At 34.9% G+C, this 23989-nt stretch overlaps 1 protein-coding gene across 1 annotated transcript in view; it reads right to left on the bottom strand.

The window, feature by feature from the left end:
- Positions 1 to 23989, bottom strand: part of LOC144446372 (putative G-protein coupled receptor No9) — a 51923-nt gene that overhangs the window by 9550 nt on the left and 18384 nt on the right. The window lies entirely within an intron of this gene.

The following is a 23989-nucleotide window of genomic DNA, read 5'->3' as shown; positions in this document are numbered from 1 at the left end:
ACTTCATTATACAGCTGTTCGGGCAACGGACACTTTGGGCAATTACATCATAGTTGTGTCCTCTTGCTTATAGCATGGCATGAGGCATGACAGAGCCTAAGACGATTATACGTTTCTTTGCCACCAATGAACGCCCTGTTTTCGAACGTTATTCCTTTAACTATATTATGAAACGTTATTTTTTACCAAATGTAAGACTAATGTCCTTACACACACACACACACACACACACACACACACACACATATATATATATATATATATATATATATATATATAATGAATTATAATAATTAAATATCAATTTATCAATTCCCACAACCATGAACTTCAACAGACTGAGAATTCTTTTAAATGAGATGGTCAAACCATCATGTATTTGTTAGACTATCTCCACCTCTAGAAGGATCTTGACCTATAGAAACGATATCGCTTTTCTTCATGAATTTGATTTTAGCTTCAATACCATATACTTATAATTGTAGTTCTCAATCAACTGAAAATACTATGTGTGGAAATACGCATTTACTCTGCAGTTATGAAATATTCGACATACTAGTTTTTTACATGCAGGTATATTATGTTCTTATCAACTTTAAATGGCCTTTTAATTCATTCCGTAAAAATCAATAACGGAATTGCGTCCTCAATTGACGCTGTAAGTAGTAATTATCAAAATTTATCTAACGTTGGTCACGCACTGCTGTATTATATATTTCAATATCTTTTTTTTTGAAAATGTCGACAGTTTCAAATGTAATATGTGTGTGAATGTCTTTATTATTTTCAAAAGCGTTGGGATGAAAAGAAAAACAAATGTTAATCTAATCAATTATCTGTAGTGTCCATGAAAGGAATGTAAGTGACAGGAAATTAATTCTCTGCTGTAGCAAGTAGTATTAATACCTTACATTGAAAAAACAACTGTATGGTTATTATGAGAGCAAGTCTAACGTTAATGTCTAATAACTATTATGAGAAGAATTTGCCTTGTCAACAAACAATGTCATACCATAAGGCTTAATAGGAGAGCTAAAAGGTCATCACGAAGTGTTCTCCCTCAGCTCATCATTAACATTGAGGCGTGCATTCGCCAAAATAACACATAAAAGAATCATTCTTCTCTTTTAGACAGCGTTAATGATTACACATACTATATTCAGATTAGTTTTGTGAAATATTATCTTCTGTCAAACATTATCTGTTTTTAAAAAAAATTAAGTCCTTAATGGCCGAGCTGAAAAACAAATTGGATTGACATTATTCAAAGTATGTTGAATTTTTTCTATTTGAATATAACCTAAATAACCTGGTCCTCGATGATAGTGAGAAAACATAGATTCTCTAAGGATCATTTTCCTAGGCAATACACTAATATTCATAGTTATAGCCCGGTATAAACTATAGCATGGAAGACAGAATTATTAGTGAGAATGTTGAACTCTTTGCAAGTTCATAGAGGTTGGACATCCCATTGTAAGACTACGTGATCCTGTGGACAATTGTGACGAATCAATATGCAAATATTTAAAGAAGTCATCGAATGAAGAATTTACTGAGTTTCATCAAAGGGTGGTGTTTATTTCATATTACTTTGCCCTAAGAGTATTCAGTCAGTAAACATTGATTCACGGGTGTGTTGATATTGATAACTACCTGAGTGTTCTTGCGTAGACAGTGACGTTTGTATGCACGCACCAATAAGTTGACAATTCCATATCCAATTCAAAACCTATCATCATTTATTACTGTCGACATAATCATAATCATAATGTTTCATTCTTATAAAGCGCATTACATTGAAATAAATCATAATGTGCTGTACAACTGATTAAAAATGTCCCGATATTAGAAACATACTAGTAAAAAGGTTCTCATGCAAAAAGGTAAAATATGTAAAATGACTAAAAACGACTTAAAAGGGTAAGTTTCCAAACTGCTTTTAAAACTGTTGAATGAAGAAGCAGCTCGGATCAGTGATGGCAAGGCAAGAGTCTGACGAGGGACACAGATTGAAAAAGCTCGATTACCATAATACATAATGCTGCTAATAGGCTGGTGTAAATTAATGTTACCATTGGACTGAGAACGAAGGGCACGACCAGTGGCTCGTCTTGTCAGCAATTCACTTAAATCAGATGGTGCGATTCCATTTATAACTTTAAAAAATAATACATAAAATGTTGAATTCAATTCACTGCTGAACAGGGAGCCAGTGTAAATTATGAAGAATTGGAGTAACATGGTCACATTTTATTCTTTCTGGTGACAAGTCACTGAGTTTTGAATTGTTGTGAATCTCATATAAAGGAAGACCATAAAGTAAGCTATTACAGTAATCTAATCGATATATTATGGAGGCATGAACAAGTTGCTCGGAAGAGGTTTTACCCAGTATGTTGCGAATTTTTCCAATCTTCCAAAGCGCAAGGGAGGCAGCTTTGCAAACATTCACAACATGGTATGACATGTTAGCAGCTGCATCCATTGAAACACCAATATTTCGAACAATGTCAGACGGATGTATATGGACCTCATTAATCCGCACATTACAGCGTGGGATCATCCAAAATATATCGTTTTGAAAATCGTCCACTTTCTTACAAGGCTGTGGTTGGGGTTGTGAATAATAGTATCTGCCTCTTTAGCTGCCTATCTATTCGTATGTCTATTCGTCTGCAAGCTGTGTCTGTTTGTTGGTGGTAGTTGTCCCCAGTAAGTATTTAGCATGTGTTGACTAGTTATATAAGAGGGTTTTTTCAAGATAAAATCTGACTGTTTCATTTTCAGAATAAACAAAAGCTTTGCTTTTGACTCATGTTTAACAGTTCAGTACACAGGCGATGGTGATACTGGTACAGTATTAAGAGTATACATCATTGCATTTTAATGGAATGTTGATGGGAATTATTTTCAGATTTGCAACTTTCTCATATCGTTTATTACTGCATCAGGTTATGCATATTCATTTTGTTGCCGTTGTTGTTGTTCTTCTTCTTCTTATTATTATTATTATTATTATTATCATCATCATCATTATTATTATTATTATTATTATCATTATTATTATTATTATTATTATTACAAGTGAAGGGGTTTAAATATTACATAATAATGAAAAATGTCGGGAGGACTTTAGAGGAATATCACTTATGGTTGTTGTGTATACGTAGGAGGTGTAAAGGTTGACGTTTTGCACCCACAACTATTTGTTCAACATTTCCCATTCAAGCTTCAAGTCGTAACAATTGGGAGCTTGGTACTTGCCATGTATATGAATAAAAGTATAACAATATCATTTTATTTATGACTAAATTGGCACTAGCACTGCGGCCCAGCGAAGATCTCAATTGTCCAGTATTCCCCGAAGCATTTAGGCACTAATATGTGATTGACAGCTACGGTAGCGGTAGCGATGACTCAGATTTTCACAAACCCCTTTGGTCTCTACTTACGATTTTTCAGACAGATTGGTGTGCATTTGAAAAAGTTGAACATGAGCTGAGCGAAGTTTAGTTGTCATAAAATAATGTTGCAAAGTTTAGTGAAAAGAATATCGATTTCAAGTTTTTCTGATATGAGCGCAGTAGTACTGTGCTGACTGTGTGGTGAGTGTCCGTGGAACACATATCGCTGACCTGTTGATAGCATTATTTGCTGACGGGTATTAAACTAAAGTATACGGAATAACTCGAAACTCTCGATTTTATTTGCCACACAGCTTTCATGAAATTAAAGACTGACTTTTGTGAAAGCAAATGCTAGGTCAGTCTGTATGTATTACGTGTAATTTACTTACAGAATAACGAAGTTAGAGGTCTGTATTTATGTAGGTGTACATGGTAAAATGTGCCGGTTTACAAATTAGAATTGTTTTCTTAATGAGTTTTAACAACATAGTCAGCGATAGCACATCATTTTCCAGAGTAGAATTTAAATAATAACAAATCTAAAACCAAGCTATTTTTTTTACTAAACCTCTTTGGTCTCTATTTATGAATTTTTAGACCGATTGGTGCGCATTTGAAAAAGTGAAAAGTGAGCAAAGTTCAGTTGTTATAAAAGAACACGACCATTGTTTTTCTATGGGAAATCTAACATAATAGTATTCGGAATTAAATGCTAAATTCGCACTCCTACAATCGCTTGATTTAATTTTTTTATCTTCGCGTTACTCGCGATACAATTTTGAGATTTTAAGTCTCTTCTTGAATCTCTTCTAAAATCGTATGGATTTGATTTGATTTCATCGCAATCAAAAATGCGATGTCATTGTGCTGGCATGCCATAAAGTTGACTTGACCTGTGTCATAACTTCTGCTACTGTAAAACATTGTAAAGAATATTATTTCATTTATTACAAATTGTACTTTCATGAATAGCCGATAACATGTAATAATATATTAATCCGAATGCAAAAACGTACCTGAAATTATGAAATGTACGGCATACATGTGAAGAACACGTGATATAGGTCATTCCAGGCATTCCATGTCATATGTGTCAAAAACAAGGAAATGTTTTCATTGATTTTCATTTCTTTCCATGTTTTTTGTCAAATTTTGGAAAAATCATCCACATATTATGGTGATTTTGGTTACCATGGCAACCGATGTTAATAAAATGACACCTTTTTTGAACTCAGCATAAAAACTACCCCAGGTATGGTGGTTAATATTCAAATAAACTCGATTATTACAAAAATATCATATTTAATTATTATTATTATTATTATTATTATGAAATCACGTTAGAGTATGCTGCGGTGTTTACATGTATAGCCTTGCTGTAGTTATATTGCATTCGTAGAGTAAAAGAAGATTCTGATTTTAAATATATTTCCTTGTGTTCCTTGGTAGAGATCAGAAAGTTTCGGCTACATTCAACGTGTACGCGCACGTGTGACGTAGGAGATTTTATGCTACTACGTCGCAATTTTGACCTACTTCTCTGCGTACTGACAAGTTTCGCGGGCGTTTCGAACGTGGCGACAGCTGTTTCCATGTAAGTAAACAATGTGAAATTTCTTTAAAAAATTTTTGTAAAATCATCACTAATATAATAAAAAAATGTTAATGCTTTTAGCAAGGTTGACCCTTCACAACATAATACACCTCAGTAATTTTGTTTTCCTTGATAAAATATTTAAAATGCAGCCTTGAATCTGTGGCTGCCTTCATGTAACTGATTTTGCACAGAAATCACGATGTATGATGATGACTGTCGCGTCGCTGCAATCGTCAAGACACTACAGGGTGATTTTATTGTGAAAATACGAGATTATTCAAGTTAATATATCTGCTTAATTATTTGTCTTGTCATAATGTCGAGCCATACGGTTATTGTCATTGCGCTATTTATGTCATATAACCAACACATTAATGTAATATTTAGGCTAACGATGTAATCTATTACTGATATACGTAAACGCCTAGCCGAAGCAAAATTAGGTCACAGCTGGTACGCGAACGCGAACGTGAGTGAGATGCGCGTTGGCGTACACGTTGAATGTGTAGCCGAAACTCTCTATCAATGACATCAACGGCAGCAATGAAATTGAGATGCATTAATTAGCAAAGGACAAAAACCTAACTTCACACAAGAACTGAAATAGATAGGTTGCGCTTCTCGAATTACTTTTCCTAATGTGTTATATATAGTATTTCCTTACAGGAATGAACAAATTATAATACCTTGTGCATTTGTTCAAATCAATTAATCCATCGTGCAATCGATAAATCAATCATTCAACCAGTCGTGTCACAAATAGACAAGCCTTCCAAACTGAACGTATATCATGTCACAGATCCCAAAAGTGTCTTTTTGACAGTCACCATAAGGCAACTTGTTTAATTCAAGACTTCGGTCGTTGGGTTCACTCCCCGTGGAGTTAAATAACGAAAATATCTGGTTTGGTTGCGAAAAAGGATGAGTGAACGAATATAACACCCGAGCGTTAGAAACAGGAAATCATGCGAATGTTGTTCATCACGACTTTAAACATCAGAGTAAGCGTTGTGAATATTAAGGATGTTTTCAAAAGTGTCAGCTAGCCAAGCATTAATTTATTCACGCTTGCTGATCGACGTAATCCGTGAATTGTGTCATTTTCAACACATTAATAGCCATGCTTAATTTCTTAGCATTATCAAATGTCACGACATGTGTATATAAACCCCAATTGCGTCTGTCTGCAAAGGTATATATTTACCCGAATGTACTCTGATTTGTGGAAATTGAAACAACTTTAGGCTAGTTGTTTTTTAAACCATCTTAATCATCTTAATCGAACATAACGTATCACGAAAAGTTAGCCCATGATAGGCAAGAAACTCGACTTAAAGAGCCAGCAACACCCTTTGATGTTGGCAGTGTATGTTTAGCGAGAACTGAAGAACACAAAGAGTTTCGCATGTTCTATGAGTAATACACCTTCTACTTAGACAATGTAGTAGTAAACGAAATTGCAGTGAGCCTGAAAACCTAACTAAGTCTTGAAATGTACATATTTATGTAATGATTTATGGAAATCTTAACAAGATCATAAGCAAACAACAAGGTTATTTTACAGTTTACTTTGTAATATCCATCGCAACGAGCAATATAAATCGTAAAACTATGTTACTTATTTTTATGGCGCAATGACGGTTGACATAGCAGGTAATAATTGCTAAGGTTTAATGCCTTTTCATAAAGGAAAGAATAAACATCTTTATAATGTACTGAAGAAAGCGGAATGAAGATTTCATCGGCGTAACAGATTTGTTATTAGTCATCATCAGAACATATTTCTACTCCAATCATTACATTGTGATTAATAATAATAATTTTAATTTCTCCCTCCAACAATCACTCATGTCAATACATGCAGTTAAGGTTATTCAAAGACATCTTATTTCCGTACCCTCCAGCAGTAGTATTCCAGTCAATCCGTCGTGAGCCCATAATAAAATACTATCAACAAATAGCATATCTCGATGGTTTAGGGATACATGTCCGATATGTGTACAAAGTTTATCAATTTAGGTTTCCGGTGCTTATCTATCAAACGACTCAAACAAGTTGTGCTACTTATATTTCATAATTATATTAAGATAATACATGGTCAACTAGATGCCACATTCTATGTATAAATCATTGCAAGTTATCTTTAAGAGTGTGGGAATTAGTGGTTGCCTTCTAAATGAGAACAAAGACGACTATAACAGTCTGTCCAGGCATACAAATCTAATATAGTCATGTGGCTTAACACCAGTTTTGAGCATTACTGTTACACGTTGGATAAAAGCGCCAAATTTGGCATGAATGTTCCTAAAGACCTACTTATTGATTTTAGAAGGGACCCTCTTGAATCTTTACATAAATTTGTATCAATCAGTAAAATTAATAAAAGGCCGCCATCAACCATGAAAAATCATATCAAAATGACTTATTGAAAGGCACTAATTTTGGAATGAATCATGCTTCAATGTACAGCTATAAGAACAAACAACCACTGCGCGAAGGGCTTACATAACACTTAGATGTATGTTATATTTAGACTAGTATAAAAGAACTAAATTCCCATTTTCACAAAGTTCAAATGTACTCGTAAATGGAAGTCTGCAAAATTTAAACTTTGGCAGAATGTCGAATATTTTCTGTTTAAACCAGTATTTAAGTGATTCATCGGATTGTGTTCAATATTTCATATTGATTTATCCAAAGTAGCCAATTTGTGATTTGTCGTTGTATCTTCCTGCTGAAGAATTGCATAGATGACTTACCGCAAATAAAGCTGCGCATACATCATTGTCACTTAAAGGAAATCATGTGGCTATCTTTACAGATAGTATGTCATAGTGACGTGTCACACGTTGACTACTACACAAGTCACGGTGCATGCCGAACTGACATTAATGAGAATACAGTTTTAAGAGACAACAATTCTTCCTCTTTGATGAAGCTGGGATTTCATTTGCAGTGCCTGAATACACTAATCGGTCTTCATTTATATTACTGTCATTGACCTATGTAATACTCAAAAGACGACATTATATCTGACAAGCTACCTGTCATGTATGATAATTGATGTGTCGATACTTAAGATTCGTTATAGGTCATGATTCGTGTCTATCACTCTTCTCATAAAGATTGTAGCGCATGCTTGTTTTCTGACAGATTTAAAAATAGAAAACAGCAATGTAAAGCTGTGGTCTGAATTTATGACGGGGACCTGGGGAGAATTGGGGGTACACGAAAATTCGGGACTGGTCTGTCGCATGGCAGTCACCCACCTTATCACTGAATATATATATATATATATATATATATATATATATATATATATATATATATATATATATATATATATATATATATATATATATATATAGGCTTTACTTATTGGGTGAAGCTGCAGAAGCTCCTGAGGTTTACTTTGGTTCAAATCATCAGGCAAATATTTAGTGCCCCCCCCTACCACCTTCGCACCCCAAATATTTCATTTCCCCTACCCTATTTCTTCCTAGCCCCCCCTCCGTAAATTCTGACTCAGCCTTACTCCCCCCCCCCCCCGTAGCTAGCTGTATGCTTTATTGTGTGTAATCGTACCTGCTGACATTGCCTGGAATCAGTGACAGACTTCTCCAACAGCATTATTCCTCAATGCTTACCATGAAAGAGAAACGCATGAAATGCTTATATTTGTTTAAGTCAATATCAGTAAATAAACGAATTTGTTTATTGATCTCTAATTTCACCTGACAGCGTCAAATGTTTTGACTGTGTGTGTATGTCTGTCTGAGATTATGTTTTAGTTGTAGCCCGGGGGCCGGGGGAATTAGGGGGGGGGGTCACTTTTGCCTTATTACCGAAAATCTATATTAATTGATGCAAATACCAGTTATGCAACTACCATAAAAAATGTGTACCAAAATTTATTTAGTAAACGATGACAGACAGACAGACCCATACTCACAGACAGACAGACAGACAGACAGACAGACAGACAGACAGACGGGTTATACAGCAATGGGGCTGAACCACTACAGTGCAAAATTAAAAATTGCTATGCCCAGCTATGTATTATTCCATAATTTTTTTGGTATCCAAGCATGGATTAGGGTTAGGGTTGTTTTTTTGAACAACTCACGTAGTGCGTAGTAACAGTTTTCTTATTGCGTTAGTAAGATGGATATGTGGATGGTACTGCTGCGATAAGTCAATAGGGTGAAAATTTACATCAGCATATTCACACTCACACACACACACACACACACACACACACACACACACACACACTATATATATATATATATATATATATATGAATATGATAATAATAAAATATTTTTCCCAGAGACATAGTTGACATAGTTTGGTAACATTTGAGTATGAGGAAGCCTGCTAGAGAATTAACCAGTGTATGTCGTAATTGGTTTTGCTGTCTTTTAGGTGCCAAATGTATTTGCTGAGCGCAGTGTCTTTCTTCTTGTGATCAAGTTTAAATGAAGACTTGTGGTTGTTAAACCTGCTTTTGAATTCTGTGTCACTAATACCTATGTGTGATTTGTGATCTTGGTTAGTGGTGACTGTTGCTTTGTAAACAATGCTTTTTATGAGGCATTTTCCTGGGAGGGGGCACTCCTTTGATTTCCTGCAGTTTCAGGTACTTTGTTGTGTTTGCTTAGCTTTTGAAAGTATGGCTTTGTTGTGACCGTTAATTATTTTACCCATATTGTCCATGCAACTATAGCTCACTTTAATATTATAACGGTTGAAGCTTTTATGCAGTACACTGGATATGGGGATATGCTTGTCGATGAGGTTGAGAAATTTTCTGCCAATGTTTGTTGCAACGTGTTTACTGTAAAGTGGGTTGAACCAAGTTATATTACGGCTGCGATTCCGCTTGCGTTGAGTGTGTCGTATTGGGTCAAATTTGAGCGTGTGTCATCATATCCTGCTTCATTAAGTGCATCTTGGTAGGATGATGTACTGGCGTCGAATAGTTGTTCATCACTGGAAATGTTGGATAGTCGTTGGTTTACCGAGCTGGGTATGTTCTTAATTATGGCTTTAGAATGGTTTGATTTCTTGTTGACGTAGTGGGTGGTGTTATTTGGTTTTGTGCACGTTCGGTATGACTCGTCACGCAAGTTGAAGGTGACACCAAGGAAGTTGACAATTTTGATACCTTGGTCGGTTGTGATTCTAAGGCCGAGTTTCTTGAATTCTGAAGTTAGGGGAGAACCATTTGATTTCGGGGGGGGGGGGTATGGAGGATTTTGAGGGGAAAAAATTTGTTTCCAGGTGAACCAGAAAAAAATTTGATCCTGTAATGGCTTGAGAAAAAAATTGTCATAACAGACAGAAGTGAAAAAAAATTTGTCACAATGCACCAGAAATGAGCAAATTTGGAAACCTTATTCTTATGTATTCTTTGGCGGCGCGCCGCCATAGGCAGCGCAAATGTTTTTAATACAAGTATAAATTCCTGTTTTTATCCAGCACTTATCATTAAAGCATGCACTATATAGCTCTGCTTTAAACCCAAGTGCACACAAAGTTTTCCTTTCCTTTTCTGACCCAAGAAAACATATTTCAGGATTTTTGTTGCAATATCTCAATGACACAGTCAATATCTGAAGGGGACTATTTGGCTTCTGTAAATTAAGACAATTTTAAAAACAAGACAGGATGAGTCAATAAACGTGTTAAAATCAATAAATTTTTCTTTAAATATAAATCTCTTATAAAGATGTACAAATAAATCTTTCTCAAGTTGACAATGAAAATTGAGGAACAACAAATATAACGAAATACAAAAAATAATATCTTCCCTGAGAACTTAGAGGAATTGACTGATTCAAAGAAAAGCAGGTTTAGTACTGATCAGAGTTGATTTTGGAACTGTTCTATAATTTTAGAGGTACAGTTGTGAACCATTGTGACGTGGTATAGGTATGAACAACGCATTACAAACTTAATGACTAATTTAAAAAAAATTGCACTGCTACTCCATTTGAAAAAAAAAATTGATGCAGGACTGACATTAGAAAAACAAATTGCTGTCACTCTGACTGGAAAAAAAAATTTGCTCCCATACCTACTTCCTCCATACCCCCCCCCCCCCCAGAAATCAAATGGTTTTCCCCTTAGCTGCTTGGCTACTCTGTTGGCTTTCGATGGTGAATGGTTACGGGGTACAGCTAGGCCATCATCCCTGTATAACCCTACCTCATTATCAAACATATGTTTGACTTTACTAAGTAAGTAGGTGCCTATAAGTTCCCAAGTTTCTGCTCCGTCATAGCAGCCCATAGTAATATCAAATAGGTAAGGCGGGTTAGACTTGTGCCATGGTGAATCATCGTGGAAAAGTAGGGTTTTCTTGGTATGCATAATTATTTCCTTTTCTTCGTTCTTGATATCTGTAAAATTCGATGCGAAGTCAAGTGACCTTGAACAGCAGAACTGAATTAATCAGTAAATGCCGGCACGCTAACAAGTTCTTAATAATACGTAACCTTTGTTTTCAATTTTTTTTTGTGTACACACAGCCGTCAGTGAACACACATACGTTATGTACATAAACCAGAATGTAAAGCCAACGACTACTATTACACCCTACTATTACACCCGACGATCCTTCTGGTGAAACGGTCCGTAGTGTACATCCACAATGTAATATCAGTCTTCTTTCATTTTTATGTATGATAGCTCTCCAAGGTGATCGAGCATTCTACTTGGCGAAAAGAAGAATGAAACTATATATATATATATATATATATATATAGTTTTGGTAGTACTGGAACTCTTTCTTGGTTGTAACTCGGAGTTTCACCAGACAACTCTCGAGTTGTCTGATGATCGCGCAATGCGTGAAACTCCGAGTTACAACCAAGAAAGAGTTCCAGTACTACCAAAACTATTACGCTCTGCCACTGCGGTATAGAGCACTGTCTTAGCAGATTGATACTCACCGAGTTATATATATATATATATATATATGGCAAGGAAATAATTATTTATAATTATTTAGTAAATGCCGCCACGAAAATAAAATTAATATTTCATTGCCAACTACAGAAGTAAACCTTCGTAAGGAATAATTTAGTCCCACCATCTTGTTACGCAATGAATACACGAACATTTACGTGTACATATCGACCTTGACAATCTCAATTTATCAGTCGCCTGATGATCGCTCAGGAAGCGCCAAACTCAGAGTAACGACTATAACATCCTTATTCTTTAGATTAAGTCTGTAATGCTCTGCTACTAATATTGCATCCAGCACTGTTCTCTCCAGTATATGAGAAAGTAATATCTTACACGTTGAGTATGGTTTGTCTTCCTTACGTTAAACTTGTTTGACTGGTAATATCAAATCAAATTACGTTTTCAATCCACATGACAGACACTTTGTTGATTGTTTTTTTATTGATTCTATGCAATAATTCCCAACAATTGCATTGGATTGAATGAAAAGTTATCAAGATTTCATAAGACACTCACAGTGTTTCTTTTAAGTCATAAACTTGACAACTTGAAACAGTTAAACATTTGGTATTTGCTGAGACAATCAGGTTTATGTAATCATTGCCTTGTTAAAATGAAATCGTGCCGCTACGTATACGCCATAGTAATTTATAAATATGTCCGTAGTGACAGCTGAAATAGCAATTCTATATACTCAACGTTTTCACACTCTTGTGTATTATGGAATACAACACATTTCCACATTTATTCAAGTCTTTGTATTGAATGAACTTGTTTGCAGCACCTTTTCGCCTTCGTCATTTAATCAAAAGGAAGGTGACGCATGAAGCTTACTTAAATAACGAAATTGCGAGCAAAGTTTACACGCAATGTTGAATGATTGTAAAGAATATGTAAACTATACTTAACACAAACGTATTAGCAACGAGCTAGCGTTTTGTCTTTCATGTTATCATTTACATTATAAATGGTTTTATGAACGTATCTTAATTCTAACTAGGGTTTATATCATATTTCTTCGTACTGTAATCGGAATGGTACTGTTAAATATACAAATTATCAAGACATTTATGTTCTATAAATCAAGCCTTGTAGATACTGATTAAAATGGAAGATTGGTATTTCACACGCCCTTTCGGTGATTAGTGTTACCAAAATTAGGTGTGTCACGAACCCTTGGGAAGTTTTATCACAATAATTACAGTGAATTTGAATGCAAAGTATTGAGAGTGACAATTTAATCGAGTTCATTACATATCAAGGATCACTAATTATTATATGGGAATGCTTTACAAGTGAAATTGTATGCGGTCACCACATGATAGACGTATTACAACACATCAATGGAATAAAAAGCTAATATTACGTTTCAAGAAAGGTCATCCAATACAACAATCAGGATTGCCTCAGATCTTCTATTCAGTTAATGGCATGCGTGCAACATACGTGTATAGTTTCAAGTTCCCAAACTAGCACTGTTGGAGTTATTGGCATAACGTCAATTGACCAATCTTTGGAGGCCATGATGACAAAAGAGAACGTTCACTCTGCGTGTGCCACATGCCTATCTGTATTTAGATCTGTACTTGTGTTCATTACTTTAGTGTGGATATAACGGTCTTTCGATCGGAGTATACGTATCCTCATGGAATTCCTTGATGTAAATGAATTGAGTAACGATTTGTTTTGAACGAATAAAACATGCAGATAACGCTGACAATGTATATAGATGTTGATGTCACACATTTCCTTGTGTGTGTTTTACGCGCGTTTCGGCGTACTTCTGTAGTTTTTGTTCAATAAATAAAGGATTGGACCGAATCCCACATTTTCTATTGCAGCTAGAGGCGTGTAATATTATATATTAATATAACAAACTATGGCATAGATCAGCATGTACATTTTTATTGTTGAGGTTTACCCACCTTTTGTGCGTAAGTAGTCACAGACGGAAAGAAGTGAATGTGGTTGTTAACTAGTTCATATTTTTGGACGGGAATGACAGTGACATGGCTGATTTCATCACTTTGAAATTTTGAAATGCTTTTAATGAATGATTTCTTTTTTATGATGATAAAGATAACTTTTATCATGGCAGTGACAATGATACCTGTAATACTGTGTAGGAGTGAATATGCAGTACCTTTAAAATCAAACCAACCAAGAATCAGTTTTCAAATCATGTATGCAACACAGAACAAGTTTTTATGACACTCATACGGAAAATTAAGGTTGCAAAAAAAGAATGCAACGAATGCTTTAATTGTATTGTATGAATACACTAATATTACACATAAAGTATTACAAAGTTTTTACTTTTATGATGCAATTAAAAGAAATACTCTAACCCAATATACTTATTTTAAATGGAACTGCCATTAATGAAACATGTGACAACTTCAGTTGTATCCGTGCTACAGAAAAAATGAACTGTGTTAAACTATTACACTGGTTTGAGCTATGACCAAAGCCTATTTACTATGTTGACGTCAACAATTATTGTTATTGCATGCATCAATTTCCTTGTAGCCCATCAATTCTAAAATCACAAAACGTCTCGTATGTTGTAACGTTATGTTTGTATAATTACAGATTCACGAATACAGTTACAGAAAAAGAAAACCCATTTCGTATAATATGGTGCAAATGTCAACCATAATAATACGCACCTGTCCTATGAAGTTTGTTGCTACAACTTTTACCTTTAATGGGTATTTTTAAAAACGAACGATATTCAGTAATTAAGCAGTATCATGCACTCTTCAAATTCCATATAATTTGGCACATACATTAACTTAAGAAAGCACGCTTGTCAAAAAACCTGTTACCATAGGTTTTCTTACGTTTATTGAGTTATTTGCATAACTAGTGATTCCCTTACGGGAGGCATTCAATTTAAATCTGGTTTTAACTTTCATATTGCTATAATTTGTCATTTAATAGATAGTATTCAAGGGGTAAGGACTGAATACGATTTATTTGTATATATTAGCAGTACTGTTTTTCAACAAGAACAATAACCCAACTTTCGATACGAAATATTAAGTCCCAAACAACTTTCTAATTATAAAAGACCAGTAAACATTTTCACTCTTGTAAATAGTTCTGTTTCAAAGTTGTTTTGAACTTTAAAGGCTGAACAAAGAATGTTATTCATCTAACTGTTAATAATTAGATACTACATATTTTTAAACCAAACCTTTGGTGATTGTGTCATCCGGAATTTTGTGTAAATGATCAAAATGCATAAATATTCAAACACTTTCAAATGTTATCAATGTATACATATACGTCATAATGAAAGCTTTAAATGTCAGAGATCAGTACAGAGTAGTATAGTGACTTATTTGGTGAACCCTGCTCAGGTTTGAATGGATTACGGATCACGTCAAAAGGAATCTGCGGTACACTATTTCGACTGCCTATGTTGAAGTCTGAACTTTAAACCTTGTGAGAAGTGTATCATGATCGCACGCAAATCTTCGAATTCTTTTTTATTTTGATTTCAGTCAAAAAAACAAGATTTTTTAAAGCTTTTTTTCAGCAAAAGACAACAATATCATGATACTAGTTAGGATGAATAGATTTCAAGGAGGCCAGCAATGGGGTAAGGGATGGTGAAATGGTTGTAGTTACTGTTGTAATGTTAAAATCTACACAATTTCGCAACAAAAAGTAACTGCTTTATATCAAGTAGATATGTCTTTGTATTGGTTGCGATAACAAGTTGTGTTTCAAAGATAAGTAAACCATGACAAGAAAGTGAGTGTTATTTAATAGTAGATTAAACAATTTACCAGTCAAATACACAGTAATGAGCATCTATCGATTACTTGTATCTGATTTTGCCTTTCATGTGTACTGCTCCAGGAAAAGATCAATTACTTTTCGAGCCGTCTACAAAGAGAATGTACTATCGTCGGGTAACCACTTCTGACACCAAATCTCCTGCGTATTCACGAAGATGAGTTTACGTCTGAACGGCATCAAGAGTACAGATATATTGTTGTGTAATTACTCTTTGCAGCGTAAAATGATGAAGAATGACGTCGAATGTTCGCCGTGTACGCAAAAGGCGTCAAGGGAACTGAGTGCATTAACTGACATTTTGACGTTTAAAGGAGGGTGTTTAGCAAAGTCGCATCGGTCACTTAAATTGTTCCATAATAGATTCCGTTAAAATTGTCAATTGAAATGTCAGACAATTGTCTGTACTTTGTAGGACTATTTAGTGTTGTAGAGTCAAACATATTACAGGGACAAGTAACATTTATATTATTTTGTTATATATATGTTCTCTTTTTTGAGACACGGAGATACCCAGATGAGACTTGGAAATATCGTAACCAGTCATCACGACGTCCCATATATAATAACATATTTGAAGTTTATTGCAATTACGATATATCCCGTGCTTGACGTAAGTCATATTTGCCCACAGGCCATAGTGTTGGAATATTCATTGCACATTTTCATCTAACTTTGATTCCCTGGGGCAGCAATCAGGAAACGTAAACATTGTTCATATTGATCTCCTTTTTGGCTTATTACGATGAAACGAATTTAAAGATTACACGTCTTTGGGGTCAAATTCTCTATTCCAGTCAGTACACATAGTTTTAATTCATTGCTTCCGGTGTTGAAACAAAAGACATTGAACGGGCAACTAAGAATGAGTATATGTACTTTGAATATTTAATGCACAGACTCTGAGGATTACTTCAAATCATTTTAAATATATGAGGGTATGAGTCAGTGCGACTTATTAATCTCATTAAATAATACATCCCCAGCCTTTAGTGCGGCAGAAGTATAGATGAGGGGCAATGACAGGATAGAGCTTAAAAGGACAAGAATTACACACGAAAGAGGATTTTATTACGTTGCACGTTTATTAAATAAACATCTATATTTGGTTTTAAACTTTTCATAGAGGGTTATATGGGTTTCTGCGAGATCGTACGCATGTAGACATTCTATAATAAGAGAAGTATGGTGACATAACTAATATAACACACTTTAGAGAATATACAATCGATTCATTTGAGAAATTGTTATAAATAATATCTGATGCTCTAACTTGAATGCTCTATTAAATGTAGACGTGATAATGTTATATAAGAAACCCCGTTTACATCGCTGTCTTTCCCGCTGTCTTCATATATTGATGAAACAAATCAGACTTGGATTACCTTATATATTGATAGTGATAGGTGGGTGGGTGTATTGATGAATGGATGGATGGATGGATGGATGGATGGATGGACTTATGGGTGGAATTATGGATGAGATTATGGATGAATAGATTAGCATTAACTAACATTCCATGACGTAACTCTTCCTGGCAAACCTCCACTCAAGTATGTCCCAGGTATCAATGCCATTACAATTGTCCGTTGCACTCTTGATAAGCTGGTATTCATGTATCGTCAACTTGTGCTCATGGCGAAAGGTTTAATAAAGATTGGCCCACACAGACACAGGTATAGGATTACTGGTTTCTTGAAGTAGAGTGGCCAGAAATGTTATAATGCATATGATTGTTCGGGTAAAAAATGTAAATGGGTAAACTTCAACATATGATTTACTGAAATAGTATCTATTCATAGCAAAGATTAATGGCGTTTGTTGTCTTTTTGACAATAGAAGACTTTTTACTGATAACTAAGTTTGTTCTTAGATCACTTAATTTTCTGCTTTGCCCGAGACAAAGCTATACTATTCAAGGTGATAACCTCAAGTGATTAGCTACTTTATTTCGTTCTTTTCCCATGTACTGTCATTCTTATGAAAAACTGCCAATGTCAATCAGGAATTCATGTGTCCTGCCAATTACCTTTGAAGGTTAACAACCTTAACAGGTTGTTGGAGTATTTCTGTCCATTAATACATTTTGTATTGTCACACCCTATGGAATGATATTCTACATGTCATTGCATGTATCGATTTGCCATCATAAACTATTATTTCACAGGAATTTAAAATGACCCTTAAGGACCGAGGTTTGTTTTGAGTTTCGTCGTATGTATGGCTGTCGCAAAAAGTATACCCCTAAGCTGTCACTTATTAATCTTGTCAATTATTTTATCAATCAAATGGATGAAGGCAAAGTTACTCTTTGCATTTCCAGACTTTTCCAAGGCTTTTGATACAATTAATCATGAAATTCTTCGTTCTAAAATGGCCCATTACGGCATTAGAGGATTGCCTTTGCAATAGTTCACTGATTACTAATATAACAATGGATATATTATGTTTCTGATCATACATACATACATACATACATACATACATACATACATACATACATACATACATATGCATATACGCACACACACGCATACACAAACGCATACACACGCGCATACATACACACACACACATACATACATACATACATACATACATACATACATACATACATACATACATACATATGCACATACGCACACACACGCATACACAAACGCATACACACGCGCATACATACACACACACATACATACATACATACATACATACATACATACATACATACATACATACATACATACATACATACATACATACATACATACATACATACATACATACATACATACATACATACATATATAATATACATTCATTCATTCATTCATTCATTCATTCGCTCACTCACTCACTCTTTTATTCATTCATTCATATATATTCCCATATTTTCGTGGGGAAAATGAAAAACAATAGATCGAAGTCAAGTCGATGCTAGGAGTCGATGTAAGGCTAATTAGACTGGTATCATCGGTAAGATAGTACGTACTCCAAAGGCACTTAAGGCGAAAGCTTAAAGAGGAAATGTAGCATAGGAAGTAAAACTCCGTATTAGAGGATCTCTACAATTTACATATGCCACGTGCAATTACGGAGAAATTCTTACTCCATGTACCATGTATTTTCAACGTATCAACCTTTTAAAATATGCAATACATTTCTTTTCGCATATTTTATTTGTGGGTATCATATTCGATGGGTCTTTGACACAATGTTTTGTACAGTGTTCATTACATGAAAACAATGTAGTCACAAATATGACTGATTACTTGGAAGTTATGACCCCAGGGAACCATGCCTCTCCAGAACATGTATCATCATGATTCCGTTGACGACGTCATGTAACACCCCCACCCTCCCCCACCCACCATTGTCGAGCTGAAAAGTTCCGTAAATGTGATATATTAACCGTCAGGTTGAAATTATCTAGTTCTAAATGTCATGTTTGTATTCAGCAAGGTAGACCATAGTGGCCTCGAACAGCTATATTTCCTTGTGCATGATCAGTCGCATGGGAAATGAACAACTATTATTGCATTAATATTCATTTGAAAGTGTTTGACTAATATACTTGAAAGTGACAAGTTGCTTCATGGATTAACAGTTGATTGCTATTAAATTGTTGTAAGCCTGTGCATAAAACAAGTCCTTCCGAATCGAAAAACTCCTTAGGAACCTAAATAATCCAGATGATATTTAAGCTTATGATTGATTAGAAAGAAAAACAAATTGTGTCCACTTCAATGATGCAAAACGAAAGTGTGTGATAAAGTGTTTCTTGACGGAAATGAATTCAAAGAAGAGAAAACAAAGAACTATTTTAGTAACATTCACGGGAAGAGTATGGCGAGCTGCACTCTAGATTTGAAAATTGGCATCCATGTCATCTCACAAACTTTTGTCAGATTTGTAAATTCACTTGATAGGGAAATAGTGATCTTATATGCTATTGGTTCCTTTTAGTCGTCTTGTTGGTGTAACTGTCAAGTGTCTTCCTGTCTGGCGTCATCGTCTTTCACTGTTAGACTAAACCCAAACGAATCACTAACGATGAGTCTTTGTGAAAGAGACAAATAGGATACCTACATGTGAAGAGTAAACACTAAAGACAAGTTTGAGCATTTGATTCAAGAATATCAGCTGCAGAATAAAATGCACTTTGTGAATCTATATAGAGCACCTCACCAACACGTTTTCTGGGAGCTGATTATAGACTACGATGCACAACACTCGAAATCGTTAGTCTTTAGGGTACAGACAGATTCATTGATTGACATTCATAATGATCGTGGTTTCTCTACACTTCTAATAACACCGTAGATATTACAGTCGTGTATGTCGACGTTTCAGACACATGTAACTTACGACATGTACAATTGAGCCTGTAATATATTATATCAGCGTGAAATGTTTACTATATACGTCGATGTTGTTTCACTATGAATAATTTGTCGACATATGGTCAAATGAATGACATAAAACCCTTAGAGAGCGAAATTAGCGCCTATGATTGTGATTGATCAGCGGTTTTCTGAAAAGAGTTAAATAAAGATGTTCAAGAATTTACAATGAGTTCTCACATTATTATTGAGAATACTCTTGCTTAAATATAATCTGCTGAAAAAAATGACACTAAATATTCAGTTATGTGTACACAGTTTCCCTCACAAGGCATGGAAATGTCTTTCTTCAGCCTTCGTACATTGAGGTCAATTCTAATTTCCAACTTGTGTGACTCATTCGTAGTAGTGCCTTACCCCCAAAGCTAAACATAAAACTGTACCTTTGATGTAGAATCGTTCATTGTCGTAAAGTCTATGCTTTGGGCAGAGTTCTTGTCATACAGAGGCTGCGCTGCTCGACATACAAAGCTTAGGGACGATAGTTACTAGTCTGGCAGCGAGACTACCCTAACCCTAACCATAATCCTAGCCCTTCTCCTAACTGATGTGGCTGCGATTGAATTCCAAAATCACAAATACAATAAAAAGTTAGACAATATAATTAGTCAAAGTAAAATTTGACAATCCCCTTATCCCATGTTCTAAAATTTGGCTATCCCCAAGAACAGTTTTTTTACCCCCCCCCCCCCCACCCCACCTAATTCTCCCGATCATCTTTCCTTCCAATTACTGAACAATACAAAGTTGCAGCACATGGTATACATTGTTTACGGTAATTGAAACTAGTTCTAATAGTCCTTATCAGTTAACGGTTTCATTGTATAAGCTTTAAACATTAAAGGTTAATAATGACTGGGTGTCTGGGCAACATAAAGCAAACCCAGATATAAATTGAATGCCTCCCGTATATTGTTGTTCCAACACACACTGTTGGAATGCAAAATTCTGTGCAATAGCTATCATACATGATGTTCCCTTTAATTAGAAAATTAGTTATGTGAGAACTATGTGACATTTGACCTTGCGTACTTAAGATACTGCCTAATTATCAAAGAATAGTTAATTATACAAATGATGTTTAAGATTATAAGTGACATCAACAAGCTTTAAAGGATACATGCGCTTCTTTGCCATCAATGCATGTACTAAATTATCTGAAATTTGGGTTCTTAAGATATAGCCTAATTGCCGAAAATAGTTGACAATGCAAATTAATCGTTAAAACTAAACATTTATTTATTTAGTTAATTATTTAGTTATAGTTATTTACTTATTTTCATTTAAGGAATAATTAAATATGTCAGTGAAAATTAAACTCCACTTGATTAACAGGCACGATAACAACAATAAAACAATGATGATGATGATGATGATGATGATGATGATGATGATGATGATGATGATGATACCAACCTCTTGAGTGGATAGAGGTAAGTGTTTGGGGGTAATATACATGTATGTCGGCAATAGGAACTGAATTATAAACTTTGCATTTAGTTTCGATTCGCTAATAGGAAGCATCGGTTAGGGTTAAACTAATTAAAAGGAAATTTAATCCTGGTTTGATGAAGTAAATGAAAGCGTTTCTATCTGCGGATCAGCATCCTTGGGTGTAGTAGAAGATAAACAGCTTACGAGACTATGTTAAGACATGGACAAGGAAGAATAAATTGCTTCCTTGTCTGTAAAGTCGAGTCGAGTCGAGTCGAGTGACCTCACTCCGGGACCAAGTGAGAGAGATGCTCATCTGTCCAAGACCCAAGGTAAAGTGTCGTCAAAATCTCCGACACTTTGGTCTTTACAATAATTAAATCAAAATAAGTTAGGCATAGTAAACGAGCGTCCCAAGATAACAATAGGTCATTCATAATTATGAGCGTCCTCGAACATGGAACAAAGGACACTACAACTTAAATAACGTCTCTAGACATTCAAGATAGATCCTATTGTTGTTAAACCGATAAAAGATGTTCATTTCTTTAACTGTGTTTGGCGACATGTAATGAACCGCGTTATGTGTGAACCATAGACGTTGGAGAGACAAATTCATGACAGTTTCGTAATGTTGTTCAACTTGTGGTATTATGATAGGAAATGATTCCAAAGTAAAAGTTAATATTGGTATGTTTAGTGATTTATTCAGTTATTAAATATTCACGTTTGACTTCCTTACATGTCTACAATGTAAATATTCCATATTCATCATGTTATAGAGATCGATATTAAGTGAACAAATGCAGACATTAATAGTTCTTAATTTCTCATCATTCAAATTCCTAAAATACGTGAAATAAGATATAATTCTGTAGGTATAAGACTTATATGTTTCTTTATGAATCGTATGGCAATGAACAGGGTGAATAAATATTATACCTACATCTATAAAGGATATACTTTGAGATATGTTTGAATTGTGTGCATCATTACCTTCAACATCAATTTACTTTTGATGAATTACGAAATAAACATTAAAATTATGTTTGAAAGATTCACAAGACTCGGAATTCACACGTCTGGCGAAGCACAATATCGATTTGATTACATATACATTGAACCTACTTTAGGAGATCGTACTTAATCATACCTACTAACTTATTTTGTTTTCTTTTATCATTAAGGCGTAATATTTAATGATTTGATAACATAATTGTCCATATAGTAAAAAATGATGAAATATCTCATGGAAGGTACGACTATTCATTCCTTGCTTCTAGTAGGGCGCCAAGTGGGCATCATCTTGAACTCAAAAAAACTGTTTTAATTATGAATGCTTTCTATTGAAGAAATGATTTACAGGAAAATTTTTATTATCATTCAATCCTTGATGAGCTTATTCCAGCAATCCATTTATATCTTTAGTTTCGTCTATGTTTAGTTCGATCGATTTCATTTGTAAAAATTGCCTATCATAATGTGCCCTCTAACCTACCACGCAATCAATAACATTACTCTGTTCGGTGTATTTTGAACGAAAGGGGTATATAAGTCAATATTTCAATATTACAATGTACAATTCCTTTTCTGTCGAATGTGTAAGATGCTAAGGAGGTTGAAGGACACAACGATCTTTCATTATAAACTAACAGCAAGAAATAAATCAGCACGTATTGCTAGTTTTACGACCATGCTTTAATTTTCCAAACTGTTGCAGCGGAAACCTTTCTAATAAAAGTTAAAAGTAATTTCCGACTTGTCTAGTGGCAAAGTGGTACATGAGTTTCTTTGATCGAATTCTTTAGTGCCGAAAACAAGGGAAAGACAACCTATTTCGAGTTTTGTTTTTGCACTTTGATTTAAATGGGCTATGTTCATCTTCAGATCAATAACAATCTTGTCAATCTTGTAAACTTTCTGGTGATTGAAACTGTAGGTTTCCTAGGGATGTTGAAAATATTAAAAACTACAAACAGTTTTTTTTTATCTTAGTCTGTAAGATACAGACATTCATGCCAAGCTATCAGCCAGCACCACTCATGTCTGTACTATTCTATGGGACTGTGCCTGCTAGATCAAAGGATCACAGGTTTTAAGCCATGCCTTTAGCGTATGATACTTCAAAGCAGTCACTTTGAGTCATTTTACAGATTATAGACTGTAAAGTTGAAGGAATGGCGATTGACAGAACCGTCAAATCTTTGACATTCTTAGAGAGAGAGAGAGAGAGAGAGAGAGAGAGAGAGAGAGAGAGAGAGAGAGAGACAGACAGACAGACAGACAGACAGACAGACAGACAGACAGACAGACAGACAGACAGACAGACAGACAGACAGACAGACAGACAGACAGAGGGG

This window comes from Glandiceps talaboti, chromosome 15 (assembly GCF_964340395.1).
Source record: "Glandiceps talaboti chromosome 15, keGlaTala1.1, whole genome shotgun sequence".
NCBI classification, from domain to species: Eukaryota; Metazoa; Hemichordata; class Enteropneusta; family Spengelidae; genus Glandiceps; species Glandiceps talaboti.
The sequence above is the reverse complement of the archived record's forward strand: the minus strand, read 5'-3'. Positions and strand labels throughout refer to the sequence as shown.